Source organism: Schistocerca americana, chromosome X (genome assembly GCF_021461395.2).
Source record: "Schistocerca americana isolate TAMUIC-IGC-003095 chromosome X, iqSchAmer2.1, whole genome shotgun sequence".
NCBI lineage: Eukaryota > Metazoa > Arthropoda > Insecta > Orthoptera > Acrididae > Schistocerca > Schistocerca americana.
The window spans coordinates 151726406-151751135 of record NC_060130.1 but is presented as its reverse complement, the minus strand read 5'-3'; the positions used below and the strand labels follow the sequence as shown (position 1 = coordinate 151751135).

Genomic DNA, 24730 nt, shown 5'->3' with positions numbered 1-24730 from the left:
CGTGCTTCTTTCAAAGAAACCATCCCGGAATTTGCCTGGAGCGCTTTAGGAAAATCACGGAATCTGGATGACAGGTCGCGTACTTGAACCGTCGTCCTCTCGAATTCGTGTCCAATGTTCTAACCACTGCGCCACCTCGCTCGATTTATTCGGTAGGTGGATGGGTGTAATAACCTGAGATCTCTTTGATCCCTCGTATGGGGTACGAGTAGTAAAATATCAGTATCCACAGGAGGGGGCAATACGTGAAGTACCTTTAGCATCTCTGGTATGCATCTCTCAGTAACCCTCCCAACACATCGATTAGCAGCAGCTTCCAATCCCGTGACAGTAGTCAGGGCAGTTGCTGGTCGGGAACAGCAATTAACTCGTCCCATGCCTGAGAATAGCGTTCACAGCATTGTTGTGTTGTGGCTAGTGCAGTTGTTCTGCAGAACAGTAAACAAATAACTTGAAACAAACCTTTCAATTTCTCGGTTTGTTACGCTTCAAGTATTTCCAGCTCCCTTTAACAACAAAAGTGATTAACGCACAACAAAGAGATTTCCGTGGTCTTCCTATGATCTACAGGCAAATTCGATTACGATTCCTTAAAAAAACTTCGCATCTGTTTCCCTTATACATTGCATGTTTATGCTCTGCCTGTAATGAACTGCAGGTCGATGGGACGTTAAAGTCGAACCTTCTTACTCTTTTAACGTATTCAACGAAATCCTCTACGAAGGTAATTAGCGGAATATGTAAGAGAAGCAGTTGAGAGTAAGAATAAAAGGGAACTCTGCACTTGTAACCGAGGGACGAGCCTTTTGAAGAGCTGATGTTTCAACCATCAGCTTTAAAATTCAGACTGAGTGGCATTTCACTTAACTCCCAGTTTCTCGTGTATCCCTCCCACCAACCCCAGCCCACGTAATGATCAGCTGCACAAAATATTGCTGATGTATTCTAACGATGACACGTCGTTACAAGAAAAAATGGTTATACACTTATATCGAGACGCAAGGATAGAACGCAGATGAATATGTAAATCGTGTCACTGACAAGGCCCCATCAGCTACCAACCAGACCTGAACCACACCTATAGGGAAAGTAGAAGAGCAAAGGGTAGTGACGTCCACGTGACGCTAGACACAAAGAGCGCCAATTGTGAGGCCACTAGCTAACGCGGTGAGTCCTATCACTGATATAGGAATAGATGCAATGACGAGTAACACTAAACATGTTCCGAATGGTGTCCTGATGCACATTCCGCCACTACTTCCTAGAGAATAGGAGCATTACTAATGAAAATGGACTTTTACTCGAAAATAATGGAGTTCAAGTTTACGGTGGTTTTCCTAATTCATTTCAGGCGAATGGCGGACAGTGCTTTCAATAAGAGTACTGCCAACTCTTCCCTCTATTCTTGTGTAACAGAGCTACTACGATGTCTCTGATGACGTAGATACCGATGACACGTGAAACTTTAATCTTCTTCTGCCACTGTCATCCCTGCTTAGATCGTCCAGTGTCTGAGTTTTGAATTTATTGTGAATCATATCATGTGCTAATACTTCCTGAATGTGTTCAGCCAATGGAAAATTCACGGTCCTTATAGATCACAGAATGGTGTTAACATATGTGTTGCGCCGGCCGAAGTGGCCGTGCGGTTCTGGGCGCTGCAGTCTGGAACCGCGAGACCGCTAAGGTCGCAGGTTCGAATCCTGCCTCGGGCATGGATGTGTGTGATGTCCTTAGCTTAGTTAGGTTTAACTAGTTCTAGGGGACTAATGACCTCAAAAGTTGAGTCCCATAGTGCTCAGAGCCATTTGAACCATATCTGTTGCGGCCACATGTAGTAAGCGTTGCTTCACACAGTGGAGAATGGCAAAACAGAGGCAGCTGGCGATCGAGGCGTTGCGAAGTAAGCGCGGCACAGATAGCCTTGCTGACAGTTGCAGTCTACCGACAAGCTGACGCAAGGACACACACAGACCGAGCGCCAAGCGAAGCCTGGAGAGTGCTGAGTAAGGAGAAGTGAGGCCAGCACGCTAAGTTACACTGCAATATACTGCGGGAGTAATAACAAGAAGCTACCACCGAGGGTAAAAAACGTCCTCCTGCTGGATATAAATAGTGGAGCGCAGGCAGCAACGAACAGAAGCGATTAGGAAGCAGTTCGGATCTGAGAACGGACGTGGTCCGTGTCCGAATGTTCAATCTTCGTAGGTGACGATTCCGGAAGTCTGTTCCAGCTCGCAGGAGTCATCCGTTCGCCGCCAGATGTCAGCTTCAGCTCTGGAGGCCGGCCCGAGTCCGGTCGGCACCATGGCTGACTAACTACAGCGAGAACTTCCAGTGGGACCGGCCGCAGCACGGTCTCGGTCACAAGCGCCGCTGGGGACTGACGCCCGGACTTCACGGCAACCTGGCCCCATGGCGCGTGGTCCGTCCATGACGGGAGCTCGCGGACATCGCGACTGACGGCTTCCCAGCCGCTGGTGCAGCAGGCGTCGGCAGCTGACCTCACGGCGACGCGGCTCCGTGGGCGTGCCCGTACTGGGGGCGCCGAGCGGCGACGAGTTCATCTCAACCACAGGGCATCCTGGCTTCAGCGGAGCACTGGTGGCACGCATTGTCAGAGAATCTACACAGCAGCAGTCAGGCGGAGGGATCCGCAGGGCTGGGCAGCGACGACGAGGGAGACATTGTAAAGAAAGTTCAATAAATAATTGTAAAACTCCACGCCGTCTCAGTCTTTGGCGCAGCCACTGTGTCTGCTGCTAATAATTGGTGCAGAAGTCGTAACAAGTGGCCATCTGTCATAATATATCACAGACTTTTTTGCTTGTGCTGAGATGTATGTTATTGCATTGTCGTGCTCTAAGAGGTGTGTGAGAAAAGTAATGAGGCTGACAAAACTGCGAGAGATCTTACAATACTGTGTTGTTCTGCTTGTGTAGAGCGGTGTGTCCATACCTTCCAGATGCTCAGTCCGCGTTTCAGCTCCGTACAGCCATCACGTCATTATTGAAAGTGAAGTTGTGTTTACTTTGTGCATTACGAAAATAAAACGTTATTTTGTATTAAACCAGGAAATCTGCGAATATGACCTTTGAAAAGTTGAAACAGGGCTAAGGGGGACAGTCATAATCAAGAGCACAAGTTTCTCGCTGGCATAAATCAGTTTTGGAGGGCTGAGAACACATCGAAGATGAACTTCGCTCAAGGATACTTTCAACTTCAAAAACCGACGAAAACGTCGAACGTGTGCGCGGTCTTGTGAGATCAGACCGACGTTTAACAATAAGAATGATGGGTGACTTGTTAAACTTTCAACGTACATCGAATTTTGACCGAAGATTTGCAAATGCGAAAGGTTTGTGCCAAAATCTGAGCAGAAGGATAATAGAGGAAACGAGTGCGTTGATCTTCTTGAGAGGACTGCCAATGACCACGAATGGTTCAGTCGTGTTGTCACAGGTGAGGAATCCTGGATTTCTTAGTAGATAGTGAGAGAAAGCGGCGAAGTGAGGAGTGACACACTGGGATATCTCCTCGCCCGGAAAACGCTCGAATAACCAAATCGAAACAATGCTCATTTGCTTTTTTGACAGTGGGGGTATCATGCATAAAAGATTTGTTCCTCCAGGAAAAACTATCAACCAACTGTTTTACAAAGACGTCTTTCAAACGCTCGGGAAAAGGGTAAATCGAGTGAGAACAGACATTGCAGACAAGTGAATGCTGCGCCATGACAACGCACCTTGCCACACGGCCACTTCCATCATGGGAGTTTTCACCTCAAAAGGCATTCTTACAGCCCCCTATTTACTTGATCTGAGTCTTTGTGACTTGTTTTCTTTTCTCGAAACTGAAAAATGTCTTTTAAAAAGACGTCATTTTGGGACTCTGGAGTGATCGGACATGTTAAACGCCCTATCAGTTGAAGCCTTTCAGCGCTGCTGCCAAGACTGGGAACAACGATTCCACTGGTGTATTGCTGTCGAAGGGAACTACTTTCAAGGGGACGATATAGTTGTTTGGCAGGTAAAAAATCTCACACACCTCTTATAACGGTGTTCGGCACGCCACACGAAAACTGCAGGAAGTGGTCTGCCAGCTCGACAAAGCGCTATTTCTCTCCGTTGTACCTAACTTAATCTTATTACGCGAGGAGTAGTTTAGAGAAAGGAATGTGTTTCGAAACTTGTGATGGAAAGCGGCTCTTGGGGTTTTGAGGGCGAATCCCTCAGTGGTCAGCACAGATAAGTCGCATTCAGGAAGATGATGGTTCAAATCCGCGTCTTGCCATCCACATTTAGGTTTTCTGGATTTCGCAAAATCGCCTCAGGCAAATGTCGGGATAGTGTCTTTGACAAGGGCATGGCCGATTTCCTTCCTCATCATTGACACAGTCCGAGCTCGTGCTCCGCCTCATTGTCGACGGCTCGTTATACTCTGATCTTCTTCCTTCCTCACACAAGAAGGCCCTTTGTGATGGGCAGCGCCTTCTCTGTAGCGTTTCCCACTCAGGTTTGTTCGGCATTTCTGCGATGCTCTCACTCTCATTAAACAACCCTATTATAAGCCGCACAGCTCTTCTTTGAATGTTCTCCCTTTTCTGTTAATTCAGCTTTTTTGTGGCTTCCTATTCGGCGAACAAAACAACTGGTCAAACGTGGGCTTTGTAAGCGGCCTCCATCGCGATTGAATTACAGTTCCTTATGATTCTTCCGATAAATTTCAGTTTGACAACCACATCTGTGTCGTCGCTGTATTTGAAGGCCCTCCGCATAGCTGTTAGTAGGCACTGCAACTGATCCCTGTGAATGAATGCCAATCGTGTGGTAAAACGTTGTTGGATCTATTCAGCTGTTTAAGCTTATTACATTAAATATGTTTATATCCAGTATCAGATGCCAGTCTTTACAATAAGCGCTAATTGTCTTCAGGTCTTACGGCATGTTCTAACAATTCTATAACGAGGTGCACGTGACTACACCTCAGACAGCCAAAAACATAGTCTGCCAACTTGTGTATGTACAGGGCGTTTCGGTAATGAGGATCTGATCGCGCAGTTCCAGCAAATTGTGGGGATGCTGATGTCGGCGTTTTACCCGCTGTTCCAACGTACCCACAGATTTTCTATGGAGTGATTTTGCAGGTCAGTCGAGATGTGTTATTAAAACCAGTCCCATATTCTTCTTGTCCAATGAACTTTGCCCTGTCGTCTTTACGTGCCCGTGTGAGCAACGGCCTCTTGCGCGATGACCGACTCTAAATGTTCATTGCATGTAGTTCCCGTTCCAATGCTCTGTCGCTGACAGTCGGGCATGGATCTATTCACTGCTAGAGGCAATTTCAGCCGGGTTTGGAAGTGATCTTAATTCTGAAGCCGTGAAACGCATCTCCCATCCCTCTCTTCAGAATTTTTTTTCCGACCGCAGTTCTGGCGTCGTGTTTCGCGACCCCGTGTGTTACACCACTGCTTGTCGACACAGTGAACAATCCGCCGCGAAACGCCAATAAATGCAACTTTGATTCCCTACGGAGCCATTGTGCACAGCGACTGTGCATTATTATTTTCATTATTATTCTTGCACATACATATTTCAGCAGAAGGATGTTTCTCTCTGCCTGTAAATCGGTAAATTCATGTGGTGATATGTACTGCTGGGAGGTTGTTCGATTATAACTCACTCAAATCCACTGAAGATGAATGTTTATAACTGAAATCTGGTTATGCAAGAATAATAAAAAACCAACTGAGTGCGACTGATTGCTGTAGTCCTATCCTTCCTTGTACCTCCAAATCCAGCAACTTCACACACGATATGGCCATCTGCACGACCATACGCGATTGCCCCTTTTTTGCCGCTCTGTCAAGTTTACCGTGTTTACGTACACTGTCCTCTTGAAACATAAATATCTCAGTGGTCGCTACTGCCTTGTGCAAGTCGCATGCGGTTGACCACGTGACTCGATCGCTGAGCCATCTGTAACGGCTTAACGAATCATCTGTGCGTGAGCATTGGGATGAATTTTTTTTTGTCCGGGAAGCTTATTATGGACGCAGCTGCTAACGTTGTCGCGCAGGCAAACGAGAACTGCAACCGCGCCTCTTCCTTTCATCACAGGAAATGCTTCAAAGAGTGAGAACTTGGGACTTCGCGTCGTGTCGAGACAATGGGTGCTGCTGCGCTCTATGATCGATTTTCATTTTCCTATGTATGCATTTTTTCGGGTGAAACGCGCTCTACCAGAGACTGAGTGCTCTGTGTTCATGTTTGGGCAGTTGAGACTCCGCACATTACATTTATGGACAGACATCGACGTGGTTTCGTATTGAACTTGTAGCTGCACATCGTCAATGACTGGAAAAAAAGCGCAGGCGACGCCTGTATATAAGAAGGGTAGAAGGACGGATCCTCAAAATTACAGACCATCGGTTTGTTAAAGGATTCTCGAACATATTCTCAGTTCGAATATAATGAATTTCCTTGAGACAGAGAAGTTGCTGTCCATGGATCAGCACGGCTTTGGAAAGCATCGCTCCTGCGAAACGCAACTCGCCCTTTTTTCACATGATATCTTGCGAACCATGGATGAAGGGTATCAGACGGATGCCATATTCCTTGACTTCCGGAAAGCGTTTGAATCGGTGCCCCACTGCAGACTCCTAACTAAGGTACTAGCATATGGGAATGGTTCCCAAATATGTGAAAGGCTCGAAGACTTCTTAAGTCATAGAACCCAGTACGTTGTCCTCGATGGTGAGTGTTCTTCGGAGGTGAGGGTATCATCTGGAGTGCCCCAGGGAAGTGTGGTAGGTCCGCTGTTGTTTTCTATCTACATAAATGATCTTTTGGATACGGTGGATAGCAATGTGCGGCTGTTTGCTGATGATGCTGTGGTGTACGCGAAGGTGTCGTTTTTGAGTGACTGTAGGAGGATACAAGATGACTTGGACAGGATTTGTGATTGGTGTAGAGAATGGCAGCTAACTCTAAATATAGATAAATGTAAATTAATGCAGATGAATAGGAAACAGAATCCTGTAATGTTTGAATACTCCATTAGTAGTGTAGCGCTTGACACAGTCACGTCGATTAAATATTTGGGCGTAACATTGCAGAGCGATATGAAGTGGGACAAGCATGTAATGGCAGTTGTGGGGAAGGCGGATAGTCGTCTTCGGTTCATTGACAGAATTTTGGGAAGATGTGGTTCATCTGTAAAGGAGACCAACTATAAAACACTAATACGACCTATTCTTGAGTACTGCTCGAGCGTTTGGGATCCCTATCAGGTCGGATTGAGGCAGGACATAGAAGCAATTCAGAGGCGGGCTGCTAGATTTGTTACTGGTAAGTTTGATCATAACGCGAGTTTTACGGAAATGTTTCAGGAACTCTGATGAGAGTTTCTAGAGGAAAGGAGGCGTTCTTTTCGTGAATCGCTACTGAGGAAATTTAGAGAAACAGCATTTGAGGCTGACTGCAGTACAATTTTACTGCCGCCAACTTACATTTCGCGGAAAGACCACAAAGATAAGATAAGAGAGATTAGGGCTCGTACAGAGGCATATAGGCAGTCATTTTTCCCTCGTTCTGTTTGGGAGTGGAACAGGGAGGGAAGATGCTAGTTGTGGTACGAGGTACCCTCCGCCACGCACCGTATGGTGGATTGCGAAGTATGTATGAAGATGTAGATGTAGATGAAGAAATAAGCCCCGTGTATGTTTTCTCCCAACTTGACTGCACGCTGTGTACACCGGGTTTCTGACAGACACGTTTCCATTTTCTTAGTAGAGATCCTATCTGATCTTCGTGAAACTATATCGTTCCAGCAATATGGCGTATAAGGAAACTTTGCACAAATTGCTTGTGAACGGATGCAGAAAACATTCTCTGAGTGGTATGTAGAAAAACGAATGTCAGTTTCGTGACCAACTCGTCCATATGATCCGATCCTATTTGGTTTCTTCTTATAGCACCATGTGAAAAGTCTTGTGTACGAAGAACTTGTCGAACCCGAATAGGATCTTCTGACAAGAATTATCGCTACTTGCGGCACTGTTCCAACAACCCCAGCGTTATTTGATCGTGTACGGCAGAGCTCGTGAGTGACGACGTACTGTCTGCGGAGATGCGTGGGCATGCCTTCTGGAACAACTGGTACGAATGCAACACACTGTCCAAGTGAGTAAAATTGTTACAAAATTCGCCTTCTTGGATTTTTATTAGCGTCAGCGGACCAACGGTAAAATCTAAATGTGCTCATTTCCGCTGATAACTTTAGATTCAGGAGGTTACGGATCGGGGTCCGATGTTTCAGATTAATACACTTTTACTTCTTCATCTTCCCTCAGAGGTAGTAGCTTCGTCACGAAAGCATACTGCAAATCGTGAACAGTCACACTCCGAACACTACGTTAGCTTATGGCGGTGCTTCTAGATTATTGGCGACATATGAGTTCTGTCTGCTAGGAAGTTTTCAGTCCAGTCGCATGTATGTTTCTAAACAACATAAGCACTTATTTAGTGTGCTACAGGACGTTTTGAGATGTCAAGAGATATCTCATCAACTCCGGCTCCGCCAACTGCAGCCTACTAAATCTCGTGAAAGAACAGAAGAATCTGAGAGTTATACAATCGACGTTTGCGGGATTATTACTGATTATTTTCTTGTCCAGGTTGCGGTGCATTGTGGGTCAGGTTTTATAACTGTAGTACTGATTAACAATCGAATAAGCGCACCAGTTGCACTTTTTTTTTTCTTTTAGATGGCACGACAGCTCATTTTTCAGTGGCTATATGTCTGTCGTCATGAGGGTACACAGACAGGGATGGGAGCCGAAACTGGTCGTGCTATTTAAAAGAAAAAATGCAACTGGACCGTTTATTCGATTACAAATCCTTACCGATTTCTGCATAGGAGTTGTTCATCTCTAAAAAAATAATCATACGCGAGAATGAAAAGTACTAACTCAAGGCCCCTTCTGCAACCTATTTATAATACACAGCGTTCAGTTATAGCTTCTGGATTATTTCTTTGCCCACTATGGAATCAAATCCTTCCGCTACCATGTCTGCACCACGGTTCAAGAGTGGTTGCCGAGAGACCATAATGTGTAATCATATCTCTTTCTGTCGTCGCGTTTGTGCGTGAACTGAGATTTACCACGCGATACTGAGGGGTGAAACACCATCGAAGCAAATGTAGTGCAGGTTTAGATGCCTGTAAGGTGTATATGCAGTAGGTGCCATTGTTACTGCCGCATGGCGACAGATTTGGCGATGCCCTCTCTGTGTCCTGAATTTGGAGCAGTAGGGGGCACACTTTTCCTGGATCATGTAGAGCTCAAAATATGTGCCCGTTTCCTTTCCCAACCGGTTGAACAGTCTGTAGTGGTGGACGAAGAAACCATTTGAGACAATCGCATTGGCACTGTAGTGGACCCTAGCAAGCCCAGGATTACTTCTGGAGGAGATCGAGCAGACACTACAGCACGCACTAAATATTAAATCACTTTATTGAATCGTGAACGAGATAGAATACTTAACATGGAAACAATCCCGGTCCACAGGAATGATAAATGCGATAAATGCCTATGTTACTGTCGCTCGAACACAATAGCTTATCACTCGATACATTACAGAATGATTGTCTCATCTCAACGTACAGTTGACTATAAACTTTGTAATGCAACACACGTTGCTGGATCTGTAGTAAGACGATGCTGGCGTCTTAGGTGACGATGATTAGAGAGTGGGGAGAGCGGCGCTGCGCTCTGACGTAAGTACTCTTCTGGCAGCGGTGGCGTATGGGCGTGTCTCTCTTTCGTCGCTGCCGTCCTTACTTGTGGTCCTGTCGGTCTGCACCAACTCTGACATCGCACCTCGTTCCAGAATGAGATTTTCCCTCTGCAGCAGAGTGTGCGCTGATATGAAACTTCCTGGGAGATTAAAACTGTGTGCCGGACCGAGACTCGAACTCGGAACCTTTGCCTTTTGCGGGCAAGTGCTCTACCGTCTGAGTTACCCAAGCACGACTCACGCTCGGTCCTCATAGCTTTACTTCTGCCAGTATCTCGTCTCCTACCTTCCAAATTTTACAGAAGCTCTCCTGCGAAACTTGCAGAACTAGCACTCCTGAAAGAAAGGATATTGCGGAGACATGGCTTAGCCACAGCCTGGGGGATGTTTCCAGAATGAGATTTTCACTCTGCAGTGGAGTGTGCGCTGATATGAAACTTCCTGGCAGATTAAAACTGTGTGCCAGACCGAGACTCGAACTCGGGACCTCGGGACAGATTGTAGCGCACTTGCCTGCGAAAGGCAAAGGTCCCCTCTCCCCCACTTACCACTGCTGTGACAGACCATGGAATTTCATGACTACAGTTGGGTAACTCGTTCCTTGACTGACCATTGTCGTTGGTATTGGGGACGCCATGGCCACGCTTCGTGTGGTCGACCCCTGCCCATTCGGAACCCCGCCCTGTCATCGAGCCAGAGACACCCCATACGTGCACATCTCCCATCGTCCCTACCTTCGATCAACTTATAAGGAACGATCAGTTTTCCTCACTTGCATTTTCTGACGTTATCTGCTGATTTGCTGTATTTTCTGGAAATAATGTTTTCATGTTCCCTTAAAAAATAATGCCGTACACATATTTCTTTTTTTTCGGGCTTTTTAGCAGGCATAAATATTATAGACCTCTTTCAAAAAAAAAGTTTGCGTCGCTGCCTTCGCCGTGGAAGGAGCCAGGTTCGACTCTTGGTTCCACCTCGGATTTTTTCTGACATATGGAGGCCTGTGTCGACTCCGCCCAGCCTCGCAAGGCCAAATGAGGAGCTGCTTGAATAAAGAAGGAGCGGCACCACAAGGATTCTCCTACTGGTAATAATGGCTGGAGGAATTGGTAACATGCTGATCACATGTTCCACGATCATAGATGTTGCTCGTACTGCGTCATAGGAAGCAGACGGCCAGTCGGAACAAATCTAAGGCCTAAAAATGTTCAGATGTGTGTGAATTCCTAAGGGACCAAACTGCTGAGATCATCGGTTGCTAGACTTACGTACTACTTAAATTAACTTACGCTAAGAACAACAAACACACCCATACCTGAGGGAGGACTCGAACCTCCGGCAGGAGGGGCCGTCTAAGGCCTAATCCATGAGAGCTGTTTAATGTAGTTTAGATAAAATGATTTGTTAACTTACCAACTAAACTCACAGTAACACCACTTAATTGCTGATGATAAGCTATCAACTTCCAGTAATATAAAGAGGTAGTACATAACCCGACAATTTAGAAACAAAATTGAGTAATAACAACAATAGACAAAAACTGTTTTAGGCGTAATTTAGTTAGAATAATTATTACTTAAAACATCTTTGCGCTTTACAGAGATGAATAAAAGTACCCACTAGCGATGGCACAAAGGTGCTGAAACCAGCCTGGGCAGTAATAGGAAACAGTTGCTTGTGTAATTGGCGGACCTGAAATCCAGTAATTTAGTGTGTAAACATGGTTACTGGTAGAGGTTCGAAACCAGATGATGAATGAGGACTGAAGAATATTCGCAATTTCTGCCCTGAAAGTCGGTTCTTCAAGTTCTCTGAGAAGTTTCTTGAGAGGTGCACAGCGTATCTCTTCGAGAGTCTGACAGCTAACATTTTTCACTCTGTCGTCAGTCTAACAAGCCTGTGACCATCCGCGCAGCCCTTCTTTGTCCCTTCTAGTCCGCTATGGGACGGCTCCCGTACACTCTACTATGAGCCGTACAACGCTTTAGTGTGCGGTCTCTTCCTGCAGTTTCTCAGTATTATACCAGTAGCCTGCCGTATGAGTTATCTGCAACTGACAACTGCCTTCGGTTGTGAGTCACTAATCCTGCAGTCAAAGTATACCAATCTTTTACGCTTCGTTTAGTTACAAGGACATTAACACATCGAGAGTTAGTTACGAGTCTTGGTATCAATGTGATATTTTGTCGAGATCTTACAGGATTTTAGTACAGTTTCTTACAGGAAAGAATTTTTTAGTAGGTCACCACATCAACTGCGAAAAGTGAAAGCTGCAACTATACCTTTCGCTAAGTCATTATGTTTAAAATGAATGACAACGATTCTATTACACTCTCATTGAAAACATCAGATACTGCTTCAGTGTTTGTAGAAGACTATCTATTCAGGATAACGAGTTATGTCCCACACGTCAGGAAATTAACGATTCAATCACAAACTGGTTAGTTTTGCCGCAAGAAAGCGTTCTCTTTAGAAAACGTAAATGTGGTAACGAATGAAAAGCTATCCGAATTTCTAAAAAAAACCGAAACAGGCTTCTTTTCTCTACACATTTTAATGACAATATTACAATTGAAGAGCGCGAAATGAATTTCGCATGATCGATGCTTTCAACCCCGTACTAATTTCTATGGCAAAAATATTTTGTTTCAGGTACGTCGTAATGTTTGGCTCAAAATACGTTCTGGAATTCCGCTGCAAGTATATGTGAGTGATGTAGGACGCTATTATCCCTCCTTTGTGTAGATGAGTGTGACCCATGCACTTTTCAAATCACAGGGGACACATCTACTATCGAGGGATTTGCGGCAAATTACGGTCAAGAGTGGAGATAATTAAATTTGAATTCTATATGAAATTTAATAGACTTCATCGCGTCCTAGGGGCTTTTATTGACTTTAACGACTGAAGCTTCTTTCCGACACCACTTTCAGTGACTACTGAGTCACTCATCATAACGACTCTAGGACTATCGAATGACACTACATAAGTATCCTTTGTAAAAGAACACTTCAAGACAGAATTCACCATTCAGGCTTACTAACGTTTGTACCATTGACAGCCTTAAGTATCCTTTGTAAAAGAACACTTCAAGACAGAATTCACCATTCAGGCTTACTAACGTTTGTACCATTGACAGCCTTAACATATTACAAGAATTGCTTCGGGTTTCGAGACAGATCCTGTGATATTTTTCTGCGCCAGTTCTTGAAGCCTAGACACATTGGTCTTCTGACAGCCGAGATCGTTTCAATAAACATCTGCTATCGGCGGATTTAGACTTTGTTTTGTACCTGTTTTGCAGTAGGTACTGCTAATATTGCCTGTATGTCAAGGAGGGTCTCCACCACCTTTACTTATTCTGATAGGTACACATTTTATAGAATTTCGTCAACTATTCGCTTGAATCAAATGGTTCTATTTCCTGTTTAAGAAATGATATAACATCTTGCTTATCTATTTTGAGGGCAACGGCCTTGTCGTAGTGGATACACCGGTTCCCGTCAGATCACCGAAGTTAAGCGCTGTCGGGCGTGGCCGGCACTTGCATGGGTGAACATCCGGGGCGCCATGCGCTGTTGCCATTTTTCGGGTTGCACTCAGCCTCGTGATGCCAGCTGAGGAGCTACTCGACTGAACAGTAGCGGCTCCGGTCATAGAAAACCATCGTAACGACCGGGAGACCGGTGTGCTGACCACACGCCCCTCCTATCCGCATCCTCAGCTGAGGATGACACGGCGGTCGGATGGTCCCGATGGGCCACTTGTGGCCTGAAGACGGAGTGCTTATCTATTTTGCTAAACATACACACTGATCAGCCAGAACATTTTGACCACCTAACTAATAGCAGGTATGTCCCCCTTTCGCACTTTGGCACAGATAACAGCAGAGACGCGTCGTGGCATGGAAGCAATGAGGCCTTGGTAGGTCGCTGGAGGAAGCTGGCACCACATCTGCACACACGAGTTACCTAATTGCCGTAAATTCCGTGGGAGAGGGCGTTGAAATTTGACGCCACGTTCAATCACATCCCAGATGTGTTTGACTGGGTTAAGATCTGGTGAGCTGGGGAGCCAGCACATCAATCGGAACTCGCCATCGTGTTCCTCGAACCACTCCATCACACACCTGGCCTTGTCACATGGTGCATTATCTCGCTCAAACATGCCACTGCCGTCAGGAAACATGATCGTCACGGAGGGTGTGCGTGGTCTGCAACCAGTGTACTATACCCCCTGGTAGCCGCCCGGTCTAGGGCGCCTTGTCACGGTCAGCGCGGCTGCCCCCGTCGGAGGTTCGAATCCTCCCTCGGGCATGGGTGTGTGTGTTGTCCTTAGCGTCAGTTAGTTTAAGTTAGCTTAAGTAGTGCGTAAGCCTAGGGACCGATGACCTCAACAGTTTGATCCCGTAACACTCTACCACAGATTTCCAGATTCTTTACGATACTCCGTGGCCGTCATGGTGCCTTGCACGAGCTCCTCTGGACCCATGAATGTCCACGTGAATGTTCCCCAGAGCACAATGGAGCCGTTGCCTGCTTGTCTCCGTAGTACAGGTTTCAAGGAGCTGTTACCCTGGAACACGACGGATTCGCACCCTCCCATTGGCACGATGAAGAAGGTATCGGGATTCATCACGTAACGCTCTGCCACTGCGCCAAAGTCCAGTGCCGATGGTCATGTGCCAATTTCTTTCATAGTTGCCGGTTTCATGGTGTTCACTTTGGCACGGATCGTCGGCTGCGGAGGCACACCGTTAGGAGTGTTCAGTGTACTGTGTGTTTACTCCACACAGCATCAAAGTCTGACAGTTCTGGCACAGTTCGCCGCCTGTCTTGTTTTACCAGACTGCACAGCCTACGACCTCCGACATCTGTAACAACGGGTGGCCGCCCAATCCCACGACGTCTGGACACGGTTTCCTGTTGGTTTCTCCACGTGTTGAAGACACTCACCACATCACTCCTCGAACACCCGGCAAGTCGTGCAGCTTCAGAAATTCTCGTGATGAGTCGCTGGGCCATCATAATCTGCCCTCGGTCTAACTCAGATAGATCGCGCGCCTTCCCTATTCTACGCATCGACAGCACACTCACTGATACTGCAGGCCCCGTGTGTGTGGCCGACTAGCAGTCATTCCTCGCCAGGTGACGCTGCTATCGTCTGAACGGGTTTATATCGATAGTAGGTCGGTGCTCACAATGTTCTGGCTGATCAGTCTATATGGTTACCCAGGCTAAACGCTGTCTAGCTTGGCTAACACTTGGATGGGTGACTGGCCGGAACGGCCAAGCGTTGTTGGCAAGCGGGATGCACTCAGCTGTTGAGGAGATACTTGATTGAGAAGTAGCGTCTCCAGTCGCGACCGAGCGAGGTGGCGCAGTGGTTAGCACACTGGACTCGCATTCGGGAGGACGACGGTTCAATCCCGTCTCCGGCCATCCTGATTTAGGTTTTCCGTGATTTCCCTAAATCGCTTCAGGCAAATGCCGGGATGGTTCCTTTGAAAGGGCACGGCCGATTTCCTTCCCCATCCTTCCCTCACCCGAGCTTGCGCTCCGTCTCTAATGACCTCGTTGTCGACGGGACGTTAAACACTAATCTCCTCCTCCTCCTCCTCCAGTCGCGAAAGCTGACACCGGCCGGGACAGTGGTGTGCTGATCACATGCCCCTCCTTTATAATAAACTTAGTCAAAAATACGTGACAAGAAGGAGATAGTAGAACCAGAAGGCAAGAAGTTTGTTGCTGTGCCATATAATGGTGCACTTTCCGACAGAATTGCATAAGCTCTCAGAAAAACGAAAGTGAAAATTGGATTTCAAACGAAAGGTACAACTGGTTCTACGCTACGCCAATTTAGAATCTGATGTCAATAAGACCAACTGCCAAGACTGTGACAAGTTTTATAACGGTCAGATGGTAAGGAATTTCAAGACTCGTTGTAGAGCTTTTTCGGTACACATTTGGACAGAGAAAAACATCCGGCAGGAAACATAGAGGATAATATGAACGTGTTGCATAGGGCGCCCAAGGGACAATTACTGAACCAACTCGAGGAAATGGAGATTTATGTACACAGAAAACCGCAACTGGAATTACTGACCTGAATGCTTATTTTGATGTGAACAGAAACCTACTAGTTTGAGCAGCGTCTAGCACCCCAGCAGCTTGGCGTGCTGTCGTGTGCGCCGGCAACAAGCGGCGGCCGGCCGCGGTGGTCTAGCGGTTCTAAGCGCTCAGTCCGGAACCGCGCGACTGCTACGGTCGCAGGTTCGAATCCTGCCTCGGGCATGGATGTGTGTGATGTCCTTAGGTTAGTTAGGTTTAAGTAGCTCTAAGTTATAGGGGACTGATGACCTCAGATGTTAAGTCCCATAGTGTTCAAGAGCCATTTCAACAAGCGGCGAAGACACTGGGCCTTCTTCCCCACAAGAAAAGAACTTCAGAACAGCCACGAGGCGGTGCCATTGAGATCCTTCTCCCGGTGTATTACAGACTATGGACTTTTTAATTAATAGTCACTGTTTCGTTTATCACCGTACACTTACGGTTGTGGTTTAATTGTTTTGTCATGCTGGAAGATTTCGATTTATAGATGTGATTTTATTTTTAAACTTCTTATACTGGCTTTTACACAATTGTGTTTTACTTTGCCACGCTAGGCGATTCGTATTATTACTATTAGCACTTTTATGTGGATTTTAAGTATGGATTTAATTCCACATAATTTGTGACAGTACATGTTTTATTGTCAGGCACTTATTTTGCCATGTGAATTAATTTTAATTAATGACTACGCATAGTGCCTTTTAACTGTTAACTTTGCGATACTGGTTACCCATGTACCTTAGGTATAGTACTGTGGTGTGCGTACTGCAAGACCTTCGGTACACACACCATCAGATTATTTGACTTGTCGCTCTAGCGAAGTAGGCGAGCGTCAGCAATATGTCTCGTGGTCTTATCGTGGCGTGTTTATCTTCTGCCGTTAGGTGAGACGATAGAAATGCCACTTGCACGCTTAGAGTAACAGACTGACGGTGACCAACTTTAAACAGAACTTGATTAATTTTCACACACATTTATTAAAATAATAAAAAGCATAGAAATAACTTAACTTGGTTCTGGATGCTATTTACAATTGATAATCTGATGTTCCTTTGGTTCAAATGGCTCTGAGCACTATGGGACTTACATCTGAGGTCATCAGTCCCCTAGAACTTAGAACTACTTAAACCTAACTAACCTAAGGACATCACACACATCCATGCCCGAGGCAGGATTCGAACCTGCGACCGTAGCGGTCGCGCGGTTCCAGACTGAAGCGCCTAGAACCGCTCGGCCACATCGGTCGGCCCTTTGGTCTTGGTACGTTAATCTTATTCTCACATATCTCTGATACTTGACAAAGTGTCTATACATTTCTCTTCATGGCTATGTACAGGAATATGATTATCTTATTAGGCGCAGACTGAAACTTGACTATAGACTGATACAGACTAATGCAGACAAATGCAGACTAATCTGAGGTCTGTACAGTCGTTATAATACCTCGCGCGTTCAGGTATCACTGCGCGAGTGTGATCCGCGAGGAGAAAAGGTTCTACGTTAGCAGCAATCTCATTGGCTGCGTTACATATTAATAGGCAGATCGGCGGAAGCAGAATTTGGTCCGTCTCTATGACAGCGCCGTCTCGTAGTGCGGAGACGGACGAGCGCTGCGCCTGCGCTGTTGTGCTTAGCGGGGCGCGCTCTAGTGGGAAAGTTGTATACGCGCTGACTACGCGGAACTATGTACACAACAAGTGCCCTCTGCTGACCTCAGTTATTTGTATAAACACCAGACGCGTCCATGTCATTATTAGCACTTACTATGTACCGGGATGTATAATTGGACGTTGATACCTACATCTGAATATCTTATGGTGTGTATGACTGGTATGTAAGATTGTTAATCATGTGAATACTTTATATTTTTCATATGCAGCACCAGGCCCTTTATAGATTCATCTGCAGGAAATTGAACTTAGTTGGTTACACCACTTTTTTGTCTGTAACAGATCTGGAAATAGCAGTAACTGAAACAGGTAATAGTGAAGTGTAAAAGTTTGTGTGATCGAGAGGGACCTGCAAAATAAAAACAACTACATAGTACAGCGAGCTGTATGTAAGCCTGCGTGTAGTGATCCCTGCGTATCTGTCCTCGGCACAATAACAGATTTATGACACAATTGTATTTACAGAATGAGCGACATACGAGTACAAGATGGCCGACCATGTTTGCTTGAAAAATAAGTGAAAATTATATAATTTGTCGATTTGGGGCTCCACAGCCTCCACGCGCTGTGGGAAGGATATAACCAATGTTACACATCAGCTAAACAATATTGTCTTCTTTTAGCCATTTACGAGCAGTAACTATGGCTCAAGCAAAGATCATTCCACGTCAGTGTATTTCAAACAAAATGTTTCAAAAAATGGTTCAAATCGCTCTGAGCACTGTGGGACTTACCATCTGAGGTCATCAGTCCCCTCGAACTTAGAACTACTTAAACCTAACTAACCTAAGGACATCACACACATCCATGCCCGAGGCAGGATTCGAATCTGCGACCGTAGCAGCAGCGCGGTTCCGGATTGAAGCGCCTAGAACCGCTCGGCCACAACGGCAGGCCAAAATGTTTCACATCACACGTTAATATGCGAACCGATAACGGGTAGCGGCTCTTCAAGTAGTACGTATGAGGTAAGCAAAGGTCATTTCAGAATGCTTTCCATCCCATAACAGTGTGTTATCCGCCTCCACAGCCGAGATGACTAACGGACGCCTGTGCGTTGGCGTTCGACTCGGAGGTAAGCCGGTTCGAATCCCGATGGTGAATGAAAATTTCACCGCCAGTACTTGGTCAGCAAGTGGAGGAGAGGTGACGGCGTAAAGTTCCTGATCAGCAGTCTTTCAAAATGGTTCAAATGGGTCTGAGCACTATGGGATTTAACTTCTAAGGTCATCAGTCTCATAGAACTTAGAACTACTTAAACCTAACTAACCTAAGCACAACACGCACACCCATGCCCGAGGCAGGATTCGAACCTGCGACCGTAGCGGTCGCGCGGTTCCAGACTGTAGCGCCTAGAACCGCTCGGCCACCCCGGCCGGCCACCAGTCTTTGCTCCAGTGTCCTGTATTACATTCCAAACCTGTACACAGTGTCTCACGAAGTGATACGTCCGTCAGGTGAGGACGTTGAACAAGGTGGCCCCGTTGGTGGTGCTGTTCGAGAGGAGCAGGCACCGAGTTCCACCCTCTCCCTTCCCTCAGTATCACCATCATCGTCATCATTATCATTCGACACAAACATAACATTACACCATTATTCTCATCTGCACTCCACAAATACCCATACCAAACAACTTTCACATATCCGAAAGGAAAGGAGCCAGTGTGCACGGAGGAAGCATACCCTTTCCGACATATGCCTGAACTCATCCCCTTGTGATGTTTCAGCCAACAGTGTCAAAGGACATTTACATTTTTTTACCATTTTGTTACAAGTACAGAGTTTCAGGTTACGCGTGAATATGAAAACCATATAACGAATGGTGGAACCAGCACACTGTGTTTTATTTGGATGTTACGCTCAACGCTGGAGCCGGCATCCATTACCCAGTTCTCATACTAACAAGCAAGTTGGATCATTGTATGTGAAATACACTGAAATGGGATGGAAAGCTAGCTGATACAATTGTATATATGGTTCTCGGGCAAGACGTCGGATGTCATAGTTTTCACTATGACATCCGACGTCTCGCCCGAGAACCATATATACAACATGTCCGTCGGGAAAGCCTCAAGCAACACATAGGTGATACAATATTTGCTTTCATCATATTTACTGCTGGAAAACCCACTTCCGTAGATGTGGCCGCAAAGCGCACGTCCGTCCGGTGGCAAGTAGCCCAAATAGCCAGTTCTAATCGTAGCGGGGAGTGAAATTTGAAAAACCAGTATTTGGCAGGCAAGAGGAGGCGATGTGTTGGCGTAGGGTTCCTGATCGCCAGACTTCGCGCCAATGTTCTGTATTAAATTCCAGACCTTTCCGCAGCGTGTCTCGATGTGATGGCGATCCGTCCGTCGGATGAAGACGTAACACCCAGTGGTCCCATTGGTGGTATTCCAGAGGATCAGGCTATGCCCCGACTCCAGGATTCACCCCCCACCCCCGTCTTCCCCCACCCCGCGCTCATTCTCTCATCATGTACAACACAAACATGACACGCCACTGCATACACACCCATTACAGTACAACTTTCAATCACCATGTGTAAAGTGGCTATTTTGCCCGGTAAAAGGAAATCCTTTCGGATTAGGCTACTGAACCTACACCTCGGGGTCTCCCAGCCAGCGATGTCATGCGACTGTTTCTATCTTCACTACTTCAAAATGGCTTTACGTCGAAACTGGCGACGTACATACAACAAAAACAGACGACCTTATGCAGCCCAAATGGAGTAATACTTCATTCCCACACACACGAAAAAGACATTTGCAAAGTACGAGTGAAATATTTCCATCAACTAAGAAGCTTATAACTATCATATAATAAGTATATGTAGAAATACAAACAATTTACAGCACTCAGTCACACAGTTCTTAAGTAGAATCAAAGACAGAAAGCGTTAATTGATTGTTTCTTTAAGTTTCGGAGTATCCGCTGGAGATGCTTTTGCTCATAGTTCCTGCAGATCATTCGTCATCCTTTTTCTACATCTCAGAAGTTTCGATTTTTTGCTGAAGATTCCAAAATAATTTATTAAATGTCCAACTACGTATAAATCACTAAATTTCGGACGTCCCCTCGGTTGGCCTGGAGCACGCATGAAAATCATTTCAGTTGCAGGGTGGAATATTTGGTGCTGTTGCGATAGAACTGAAGCTATTTTCCAAAACTACTTTATCTATTCTTGAGAGGCAGTTTGTCTTCAATTCACCAGTATGCACTTCATCCGTTATTACGTGAACGAGTGTGTGTGTGTTGGGGTTTATGGGCGCTCAACAGCGAGGTCATCAGCGCCCTTACGTGAACGTAACGTAAGTTTCTGACTCTGTATGCACTCATGTTTCCGCAGACAACTACTGAATGATTTTATGCTTTGTGACTGGAATTATATTTCTCGACTGTGACTTCGTACTATTTCAACTTTTATGACGAGTAAAATTGTGTGATGCAAACAAACTGTAATCCGGATTTCTGCTCAACACCTTAACTTCTCGCCGGCCGGTGTGGCCGAGCGGTTCTAGGCGCTTCAGTCTGGAACCGCGCGACTGCTACGGTCGCAGGTTCGAATCCTGCCTCGGGCATGGATGTGTGTGATGTCCTTAGGTTAGTTAGATTTAAGTAGTTCTAAGTTCTAGGGGACTGATGACCTCAGCTGTTAAGTCCCATAGTGCTCAGAGCCACTTTAACTTCTCAGGAATGTTCTTCGCAACATACAATCTACTAAGCAGAAAAATAATCATTGCCTCAAATCACAAGAAGTGAAATTTCCATATATAACTGAAACTGACCTGTTTCCGGAAGTGTTTGACGTAATTTGAGCAACGAGTAGCTTTTCGCAGTTCACCTAACAAGACGATGTTATCTTCCAGCTAGACGATTACGGCAGTGGACTCTCATCCGACAGGAACAGGGTTCACATCCGGCCGTCGAGTGCCAGGTTCGTGTAGTATCCCTAGACCTCTTAAGGCGAATGCTGGAGTGGTCTTTTAGAAAGAAGTGCAGATAGGAGTGTGCATCTGAGGCTCGTAGTGTATCGGCTTATTTTACATGATTTACATGATCTGCGTTATTTTTTAGAATATTTTCTGAAATCTCTGAGTTCGATAAGCACTACGACTGTGCCGTACTGTACCGTTCATTGTTATCTAGCGTTACAGCTCGGCCACCCTCGCGTCGTACGGGCTGATGCTAAAATTAATCGTGATAGCGCTTACGTTTTATTATTAAATTTCTGGTGAGTTCTTCTCACCTGTTTAAAATCGACACAGATATCCTTATTAGTCTGCAAACATTGCAGTACCAAGTCAGTAAACAATCTACTTTCTGTCATATACATCCAACGTAATGACCATTTTGTTGAAACTAGAAAAATTCGGGCTTTTGCTGGTGATCCTTACAATCGTTATTCGTATGCATAATCTTTGAATCGAAGAGAAAAGATGGAAAATGGCACTGGTACAACATCAACGACCGAGGTTGTTCAGTGGTTAAGGCACTGAACTCGTATTCGTAGCAGTGGGGTTCAACTCGTTGTCCGGCCATGAAGATCTGGGTTTTCGGTGGTATCCTGAAGTCGCATAAAGCGAATGTTGGGATGTTTCCTTCGGGTAGATCGCAGTCGAATAACTTCCACATGTACACCCACTGCCAGCCGGAGTGGCCGTGCGGTTCTAGGCGCTTCAGTCTAGAACCGCGTGACCGCTACGGTCGCAGGTTCGAATCCTGCCTCGGGCATGGATGTGTGTGATGTCCTTAGGTTAGTTAGGTTTAAGTAGTTCTAAGTACTAGGGGACTGATGACGTCAGAAGTTAAGTCGCATAGTGCTCAGAGCCATTTGAACCATTTTTGTACACCCACTACTCTCCTTACAGCAAAGCAAATACTAAGCGTCCTTACCTGAAGATGGTCTGCAACAGTGCAATACTAAGTTTGTGAACACCACCTATTTAGGGAATTTCAGAAAAGTGATTTATGATTTACTGTTCACTGTATAAGAAAGTTCCATTGCCCACCATCCACGTCGTCGCTGGCACTGTGTGAGCCAAAAAATCGTGAGGATGTGAGGTACGAGTTCGCAACATCGTGAAGGAAGTCAGGATGAGAAAATGTCGGTTCATTTGTTTACTGGAGGCAGGTAACTCTCTAAAAGCTGAGTAATTACAACAGATGACTGTACCTAGTACCGGCCCTGATGTCACATACCTGTTGTTCTCTATAAACACAAATGATTTGGCTGACAGGGTGGGCAGCAGTCTGCCGTTGTTTGCTGATGACGCTGTGCTTTACGGTAGAGTGTCGAAGCTGAGTGACTGTAGGAAGACACAAGACGACTTAGACGAAATTTCTAGTTGGTGTGATGAAAGACAGCTAGCTCTAAACGTGGAAAAATGTAAGTTAATGTGGATGAGGAGGAAGAACAAACGTGTTACGTTCGGTTACAGTATTATTTGTGTCCTGCTTGACACATCAGCCGGCCGGAGTGGCCGAGCGGTTCTAGGCGCTACAGTCCGGAACCGCGCGACCGCTACGGTCGCAGGTTCGGATCCTGCCTCGGGCATGGATGTGTGTGATGTCCTTAGGTTAGTTAGGTTTAAGTAGTTCTAAGCTCTAGGGGACTGATGACCTCAGCAGTTAAGTCCCATAGTGCTCAGAGCCATTTGAACCATTTTATCACAGTCAAGTTCTTTAAATATCTGGAAGTAACGCTGCAAAGCGATATGAAATGGAACGAGTATGTAAGAGCTGTGATAAGGAAGCCGAATGGTCGATTTCGGTTTATTGGGAAAATTTTAGGAAAGAGTGGTTCACTTGTAAAGGAGGCCGCATATAGGACGCTGGTGCGACCTATTCTTGGGTACTGCTCGAGTGTATTGATTTCGTACCGTGTCGGATTGAAGGAAGACATCGACGCAGTTCAGAGACGGATTGCTAGATTTGCTACCGGTAGGTTCGAAAATCACGTAAGTGTTACGGAGATGCTTTTGGAACCCAAATGGGAATCCCTGGTGGGAAGGCGACGTTCTTTTCGGGAAACACTATTGAGAAAATTTAGAGAACCGACGTTTAAATCTGACTACCGAACGATTCTACAGCCGCCAACATACATTGTGCGTAAGGACCACGAAGAAAAGATTCGAGAAATAAGGGCTCATACAGAGGTACATAGATAGTCGTTTTTCACTCGCTCTGTTTGTGAGTGTAACGGGAAAGGAAATGAGCGGTAGTGGTACCGGGTACCCTAAGCCGTACGGTGGCTTGCGGAATATCTATATAGATGTAGACGTACCTTTAGTGTTTCGCTGACAAGTAGGGCATGTTCGACGATACGAAGTCGGAAAGAACTTGCGTAAGACCCAACTACACTGCCATATAGGTCTGACCAACCTTTTATGAAAGCACGACGACGTTCCAGCTTTTACACAAAATGTGATAAAAGCACCTCGGTGCACGGTCAAATATTTTATAAAAATTCTTTTATAAAAGACCTTTGACAAACTTATTTTACAGTGTAATACAGGCCTAAAATGCGAGAAGTCTCGTATGATACTGAAAAATCTGAGTTTCACTATTAACCAGCTTCTTGGATTTTTCCATTTACAATGACTTTCCATAAATGTTTAAGAATACCCTGAGGTAAGCACTATCAGAATTTTGTACTACAATTAACGGTCGTGTTTGTATTGGTATTTGGCGACATTAATCAAGAGCACCGCTTATTAACATTCCCATCCTCGATAGTAAAAATTCCTGTTCTTTCGAAAATTAGCCGCTAACAACTGCAACAACATAGCCTTAAGCTGTTTTACTCACATAGATTCCTGGTGCTCCGAATAGATACCGTTGTACAGTGAGCCACAGTAAACCGCTGCAGGCTTTATAAACACGCTGTTATCAAATCCTTGACCGTCTAAAGGTCAAATCTTTTTGAGGAAACTTGTGCAGCGGTCAGGTTCCAAACACTTACGCATCTTCCACTAAGACTATCAACATAAGGCCGCTGCTCACAGTGTTAGATTTTATGCTGTCAGAAGAGTATCTATACGAATAATTGTTCGTATTAGAGCGGACATTTTAAGCTCGTCGCCACTTGACAAGTCTCCCTACTCAGATAAAGGAAAAACCATAAAACGGAATCACTGAGAGAAAGCTG

At 45.6% G+C, this 24730-nt stretch overlaps 1 protein-coding gene across 1 annotated transcript in view; it reads right to left on the bottom strand.

The window, feature by feature from the left end:
- LOC124554941 (argininosuccinate synthase) overlaps positions 1–24417 on the bottom strand; it is a 154419-nt gene extending 130002 nt beyond the window's left edge. Inside the window, exon 1 of the mRNA XM_047128641.1 lies at positions 24391–24417. The gene's annotated coding sequence lies outside the window, so the exon portion shown is untranslated. The remainder of the gene's footprint in view (positions 1–24390) is intronic.
- Positions 24418–24730: the final 313 nt, after the last annotated feature.